This window comes from Babylonia areolata, chromosome 10, assembly GCF_041734735.1.
Source record: "Babylonia areolata isolate BAREFJ2019XMU chromosome 10, ASM4173473v1, whole genome shotgun sequence".
Taxonomy (NCBI): domain Eukaryota; kingdom Metazoa; phylum Mollusca; class Gastropoda; order Neogastropoda; family Buccinidae; genus Babylonia; species Babylonia areolata.
In genome coordinates, this window is record NC_134885.1 from 40429527 (window position 1) to 40437026 (window position 7500).

Genomic DNA, 7500 nt, shown 5'->3' on the forward strand with positions numbered 1-7500 from the left:
TAATCTTCCTTTTTATTTGGGGGAAAGGAAGAGAACTTTTATCACTTTTCATTTCAGGGTGGTTTCCAACATAAGATAATATCGGATACAGTGATAGTGTGCGTGTGTGTGTGTGTGAGAGAGAGAGAGAGAGAGAGCGATGTTTCACACACAGCGGGAGAGTATGTGTGTGAAGGAGAGGGAGAGATGAGACACACAGAGAGAATATGCAAAGACGAAGCCGCTGAACGATGTACGTATTCGGTGCGGGGAGAGGGGGTGTTGGGGGAGTGAGAAAACGGTAAAGAGACAGAAGAAGCAGAAACAGAATAACTATGCATAACTTGGTCAGCTGACGGCATACACAGTAACTGTTTTAATCAGCCACCTACCCCAACTCAACTCTCCAGCCAGTGTTCTCAAACACCAAGACTCATCAAATACTTCTCACACACACACACACCTCAACACCCCCCTGAATAAAGTCATCCGCCATCACACGGGCCACCTACTGGTGTCATGGGACGGGGACCAAGCACGGACTGGACGCAGCTGCTTTGTGCAACAAGAGGAGGAAATAGTACAATGGTACAATAGAGAGGAAAGCTGTTACACGCACGCAAAGTACTCAGAACAAGAGAATAGCCCCCCCCCCCCCTTCCCCCTCCGATCCCCTTCCACCCCCTACCCCCACCCCGCGCCCCCACCCCACCCCCCGCGGTCGTCGTCCCCTCCTATCTCCAACCCCAACCACCCGTCACCAACCCTCCACCATTATCTCTACCCCACCCAGGAGTTTTATGCGTTACATTTCCATGTGCTCCCTACGGAGTTTCCTGGTCGTGTCGTGTCGTGTCTTGTCTTGCAAAAGCACAACCATCTATACGTTACAGTAAAAAAAATAAAAAAAATAAACAAAAATAAAAAAAACAATTATTCCATGAAATCCCTGATGAAAGGTTTAGTTACTGTCCCGGCTGAGGTCAGGCTTTCTTGTCCAGAAGCAACAGGTGTTGTGTGGGGTGGCTGGTGGCTGGTATAGAGGGGTGTTTATACACAAGTTTTTCTCCTTCTTCTTCTTTTTTTTCCGGGGTGGGGGTGGGGTGGGGTGGCAACAGGTGTTGTGGAACATAGGCACCAGCTTGCAAGGTGAGTCTCTTTTATTCCTTCTCTCTCCTGTCGCACAGGTTGGGACCTGCTGCTGTCAACGGTGTGTGTGTGTGTGTGTTCATAAAAAGGTGTCTGATTTTAGAATGAGAAGGGAGAGAGAGAGTTGGGGAGTTGGGGGGCCTGGGGGGGGGGGGTTGAAGATGTGTGGGGATGGGGGAGGGATGGGTATGTGTGAATGAGGGGGTTGGGGGGGGGTGGACTCTCTGTCATTTCTAATGTCTGACCCTTCCCTAAATCAGAATGTGCGCGCGCGCGTGTGTGTGTGTGTGTGTGTGTGTGTACGTGAAGATGTGTTTATGCACGTGCGCGCGTGTATATATATATATATATATATATATATGTATGTGTGTGTGTGCACCGATTATGTATGTGTACAAGCGAATGTTTGCAAGACACCCCCGCCCCCCTTCAAAAAAAAAATCAAATTAAATAATCAATAAAAACACCGCTTCATATATATCAGTTCACTGACCGCCATCCTCAGTTCTCCTAGTCCCCCCCCCCCCCCCTCAATACTCCGCCACCCCCCAACCTACCCCCCTCCCCCATCCAGACTGCTAAAGGTGTCCATCAACAATTTCCTAACCCCGCCACTCAATCCGCACCGGCACTGGGGCCCTTTCATCACCCGTCACATCAAATTATTGATCGTGATCAATCACAGGACAAAAGCCCCCCACCCCCCCCACCCGAATCCTCCTCCTTCCTTCCCTTGCTTCATTCAACAACAAAATTGTGGACACGTACACCAATTCACCAGTAAAAGAATCGTCCGGCGAACTATCAACACACACACACACACACACACACACACACCACCCGCCGGCAAACCCCCTTTTCACATGGTGCACGGTTTCACGTGCCGCGGCCTAAAGCTAACGACTTTGGTGGGGGGGCGGGGGGGGGGGGGGGAGTTAGCAGAGCGACAGGTTGATTTCAGCTCACCGCTCACTTCAAAAAGAACGCTCTCAACCCTGACAAAGGTGACTCCGGCAAACTGGTTCATCATCAGTTTCCACTTCATCATCGTTAAAGCTTTTTATCCTTGGTCGTCGTCGTGGTCGTTGTCGTCGTTATCGTTATCGCCCTGGTCCCCACCCACACCTGCGGTGTCCTTTCAACGGTGACTTGAGGAGGGCGGAGGAGGAGATGGGAGATGGTGGGGTAGGAATGTGGAAGGAGGTACAGAGAAGGGGTGGATGTGGTTATCGTGTGCGTGTGATGAATTGTGTGGCTAGCTGACCCACTGAGCTAAAGAGAGAGAGAGAGAGAGAGAGAGAGAGACGGGGGTTGGAGATAAAAATAAGGCCACTGGGTCTCAGACAGAGAGGGGCGGACAGCCTGACGGACAGGTGATAAGATGAGGAGCCGAAACGAGGGGTGGGAGAGGCGGTGTGGGGTGTGGGCTGTGGCAGATTCGTTAATGCGTCGGACGTTTGATCTGCCACGACGAAGGAGAGGCCCTGAAAGTGGGAAGTGCTGCCTGTTAACTGAGTGATGAAGGTCTGATCCCCGAGCGCCTTCCGCTGAACAGATGGACAGGAACTTGACGGGGGTGTGGGGAGGAAGAGGGAGAGAGGTGTCTGAGCGTGAGACAGAGAGAAGAGGGTGAAGGGGGGTTGGAAAGATATAACTGTTGCTACCGAATAAGCTGACTGGGACGAGGGAGGAAAGTTTCAGTTTCAGTTGCTCAAGGAGGCGTCACTGCGTTCGGACAAACCATATACGCTATACCATATACGCTACACCACATCTGCCAAGCAGATGCCTGACCAGCAGCGTAACCCAACGCGAGGGAAGGAAAATCAAGTAATACACGAACAAAGGGTTTTTCTCTTTCTTTTTTTTTTAATCTTTTTTTCTTGTTTGGTAGTCTTTTTGTTTGTTGTTTTCCGGGGGGGGGGGGGGGGATGTTATTTATTTCTACCTTATCCTACTGTCCAAAAATCTGAAACAAACAGCGAGGAGAGAGAGAAAAGCGTAATAAAAAGACAGCACTGACGAGGTTAAAACCCACCGAAATGGTACAGAAATGAATAAACGAATAAATAAATAAGGTAACTGTAACAAGACACTGGGTATTATGTGTACAAGGCCTGACCCAACAAAAGACGACAGAATACAAGACTGACGCCACAAGCCGCCCCCCCACCCCCCCACCCCCACCCCCCCCTCCTTCTCCAGCCCCAGCCCACACACAACACAGATCCATCATCACGAAGTCAAACCCTCAGCAAACTTCCGCCTTCACATCTGAGAACCGACCGCGCCTCACCCCTCTCTCTCCCCGCCCCGCAACATCCACCTCCCAAACTGAAGGAAAATCTCTCAAAGAATCTTAAACCCCAACACACGGTAAACATCAAGGGAAGAAGAAGGAGAAGAAAAGAAAAAAACCCACGAGGAGAGAGCAGAGACTAAACGAAAACCAGCGCAGCAACACAGTCAACACAACCGACCACAAGAACTCGCTGAACGGGCCACCATCTGCTCACCGAAAAGACCGAGATGGGGGGCGGAGAAAAAAAAAAAAAAAAAAAAAAGCTGCATGATCCTCCCGCACCCCCCCCCCCCCCCTACCCCCCAACGTGGGGCGTGGGAAACAGAGGTGCTATCTCATCAGGTACCCACCCACGACCCGACCCCCCCCCCCCCCCCCAATCCCCCAAAACCTGCCGCCATATGGCAAGGAGGGTGTAGCAATAAACCGGCCTGTGTCCACCCTGGTTAGAGGGGTTAGGGGGTGAGCGGGTGGTGGTGGTGGGGTTGGGGAGGTGGATTAGCAAGGCCTCCTTGGGCCAGGCTCTTTGACGTGGGAGCCAGAGGGGTAAAGAGGAGAGCAGCCCGTCTGATCTTTCTTGAGACCCCCCCCCCCCCCCCCTCCCCCCCTTACCCCCTACTTTGTAACGTGAGAGTTTTGTACTTGAACGTGACCAGGTTTGAGCAGGGAGTTGAACTTTTTTTTCTTTTTCTTTTTCTAAGCGCCGTCCGACGAACACAACTTGCACCAACTCAATACCCGAACAACTTGACCTTAAGGGTTCTTTTGCCAATGGGCCGTTATAACTCAGCCCTTCCGTGTGGTTTGGGGTTTGTTTTTTGTTGTTGTTTTTTGTTGTTGTTGTTGTTGTTGTTTGTTTTAGCAAGACCGTCTTCGATTCGTGCTCTGTTGGAGAGAGTGTGGAATAATTACTTGGAATGTCTTCTTGTTTTTCTTATCGTTTCCGATTGTCGCTGTACATGTCTGTATAAAATGCTAAGAGAGAAGGAGGGAGATTCTGAGAGTGAGTTTCAGTTTCAGTTTCAGTAGCTCAAGGAGGCGTCACTGCGTTCGGACAAATCCATATACGCTACACCACATCTGCCAAGCAGATGCCTGACCAGAGTGAATATATCCGTACCTGTAGAACCTGGAGAGAGAGAAAAAAAAAAACAACTCATGAATGAAATGGGAGACCTCCTATCTTGGGGTTAAGGCGGGAATTTTGAATAAGGGAAAAGTGAGGAATGAAGGGAGGTGAAGGAGGAAGGTGGCGGTGGGGGACGAGAGTGTCCCTCAACTCTTTCATATTTTTTTGTTCAGAGGTTGATGGAGACCCAAAAAAAAGGTTTTCAAAAAGCTGTCACAGTCAGTTGTCAACGTTCTCCGCCCACCACCCCAACCCCTCCACCCCCTACTCCACCACCACCACCACCACCCCTCTTTTCACCACCTTCACCCTCCACCCCTAACCCCCACCCACCACCAAGAACCACACTACCACCAAAGAGCCTGGCAAAGACCGCCACCACCACCATCACCACCACCATCACCACCAACCACTACCACCAGCCACATCACTGTATCCTTTACACCCTTCCCTTCCGAACACCCACCACCACCACCACTCACCACCTCCACCACCACCAGCCACATCACTGTATCCTTTACTTTCTTCCCTTCCGAACACCCACCACCACCACCACTCACCACCTCCACCACCACCAGCCACATCACTGTATCCTTTACACCCTTCACTTCCGAACACCCACCACCACCACCACTCACCACCTCCACCACCACCAGCCACATCACTGTATCCTTTACTCCCTTCCCTTCCGAACACCCCCCCCACCACCACCACCACCACCACCACCACCACCACTCACCACCCCCACCACCACCACTCACCACCTCCACCACCACCAGCCACATCACTGTATCCTTTACTCCCTTCCCTTCCGAACCCCCTCCCCTCCCTCTCCTATACAGCCCCAGAAACGAAAAGAGGGAAGGGGAAAAAAAACAACAACTAAAGAGAGAAACAGACCGTGTGGTTTTCAATGGCCCCAACACGCCACAAGGCCGTTCCCCAAGGCCTGGTCTGGGTCTGCCCAGGCAAAGGAACCAGCTCAGCTTCCCACGGGGGTCTATTCTTAAAAACCCAGCCTTGACATGGCGGGCGACACAGCGCAACCAACTGTCACCCCCCTGTCTCATCACCTGGTGGTGTGGGTGGCCTTCTCGGGTCATCCTGTACATGTACCTGGGCGATCTGTCTGTCTGTCTCTCTCTCTTTCTCTTTCCATCTCTATCTCTTTCCACCTTCTCTCTCTCTTTCCACCTTCTCTCTCTCTCTCTCTCTCTGGATCTTTCACTCTCGCCCCCTCCAATCCCCCCCCTCCACCCCCATTACCCCCGTCTCTTTCTCTTCCCCTCTCTCGGTATCTCTGCCTCACTCTTGACCTCTTTCTCCCTCTCCCTCTCTCTCTCTCTCCACCTCTATCGCTCGCTTTCTCCTTGAAAAATCTCCCCCCCCCCCTTTTTTTCCCCCTTTCTTCCACAATCGCACACCTGTGACACGAACAATGCAAACCAGGGGTTTCGTCGTAGAAGGAATGAGTACAGACATGACAGGAATGTTGGACTGTTGGTTTCACGTTTATCTCCTCCCCCACCCCCCCCTCTCTCTCTCTCTCTTCTTCGTTTCTCCCCTTTTTCTTTCTGTCTCATCTTCTCTGTGTCTCTGTCTCTCTTTACACACACACACACACACACACACACACACACACACACACACACACAGATATATAGAACACCCCCGTCCTCCCCTCTCACCTCCACTGATATATAACCACCTGGACTCTGTTCAAGCAGAAAAAAGAGGAAAGAAGAAGAAAGAAAGAAAGAAAGACAGAAAGAAGAAGCTGTGAAAAGAAAAGACAACTGACAAGAGAGAGAGAGATGGAGAGGACCGACAAAACAAGTAGACGAAAAATCAACGACCGAAACAGGTAAGAACAAGGAAGAAACATTCTGGGACTACAACAACAGAAACTGAGAGAGACTATCAAACAAGAGAGAGGGAGGGGAAGGGGTTGGGGCAAGGATGAGATGGACGACAAGATAAGGGGAAGGCGGGGGGTGGGGTAGGGTGGGGTGGGAGTGAATCAATAGAAAGGGCTGGATGGGGAAGGGGGTTGGGGCAGGGGGGTGGCGGGCGCTTGGGTAAAAAGCGAAGAGTAGCAAACGCAATGACTAACAGACAAAAGAAGAAAAAGAAAAGAAAAAGACGAGGGGTGGAGTGACAGGGAGAGAAAGGGGCAGAGAGGAGAGGTGGGAGGAGAAACGAGGAGAGAGAGAGAGGCTGAACGGTGACATGAGGGGAGGAGAGCAGGGGACAGGAGAGAAGAGGGGGGGGGAGGGAGAAAGGGAGGGGCGGAGGGAGAGGGAGAGAGAGTTAGTCGGGGAAGGGAGTGGGAAGAGAGAAAAGAATGGAATCCAGGCGACAGCTGTGACAAGCCACGAGTTCCCACGGTCAAGCGGGGGAAGGGGGAAAGGACCTGAGAGAGAGAAAGAAAAGAAAAAGAAAAGAAAACTGTTCCTTCAGGTGGCTTGGTCCTCTTGCTATTGCTTGTGTCAAGTGGTTGCCCCCCCAATCCTCCTACACCTCCAACCCCCCCGTCCCCCTTAAACCACCCACCCCCACTTCTCCAACGACACCGCAATGGCTGTACGCTTTTTGTCTTTTTTCTTTCTTTTTTTTCTTCCTTTTTCCCTTTCTTCCTTTATCGCCCTATCATCATCTCTTTCCCCACCCGAAGGTCTTCCTGTTTGTTGGCACTCTTGAGGATTACATGATGGGGTCGAACCTCTCTTCTTCCGTTTTACTTTTATAAGCGGGGGTGTGCGGGGGGGGGGTGCGGAGGGGGGAGGGGGATAGGGAAGGAAAAGGAGGGAGGATGTGGGGGGAGGATCTAGTAAAAGGTAGGGGATGTTGTTGTGAGGTGATATTTTCTGCACCAGTTTACACACGTAGGTGTGCACACCTGCGTGAGGTTGCCGGATTCCGGAGGTGTACCAAAACCCCA

At 51.5% G+C, this 7500-nt stretch overlaps 1 protein-coding gene across 1 annotated transcript in view; it reads right to left on the reverse strand.

Moving 5' to 3' along the window:
- Positions 1-7500, reverse strand: part of LOC143286595 (uncharacterized) — a 24750-nt gene that overhangs the window by 3463 nt on the left and 13787 nt on the right. The gene's annotated exons all lie outside the window — the stretch shown is intronic.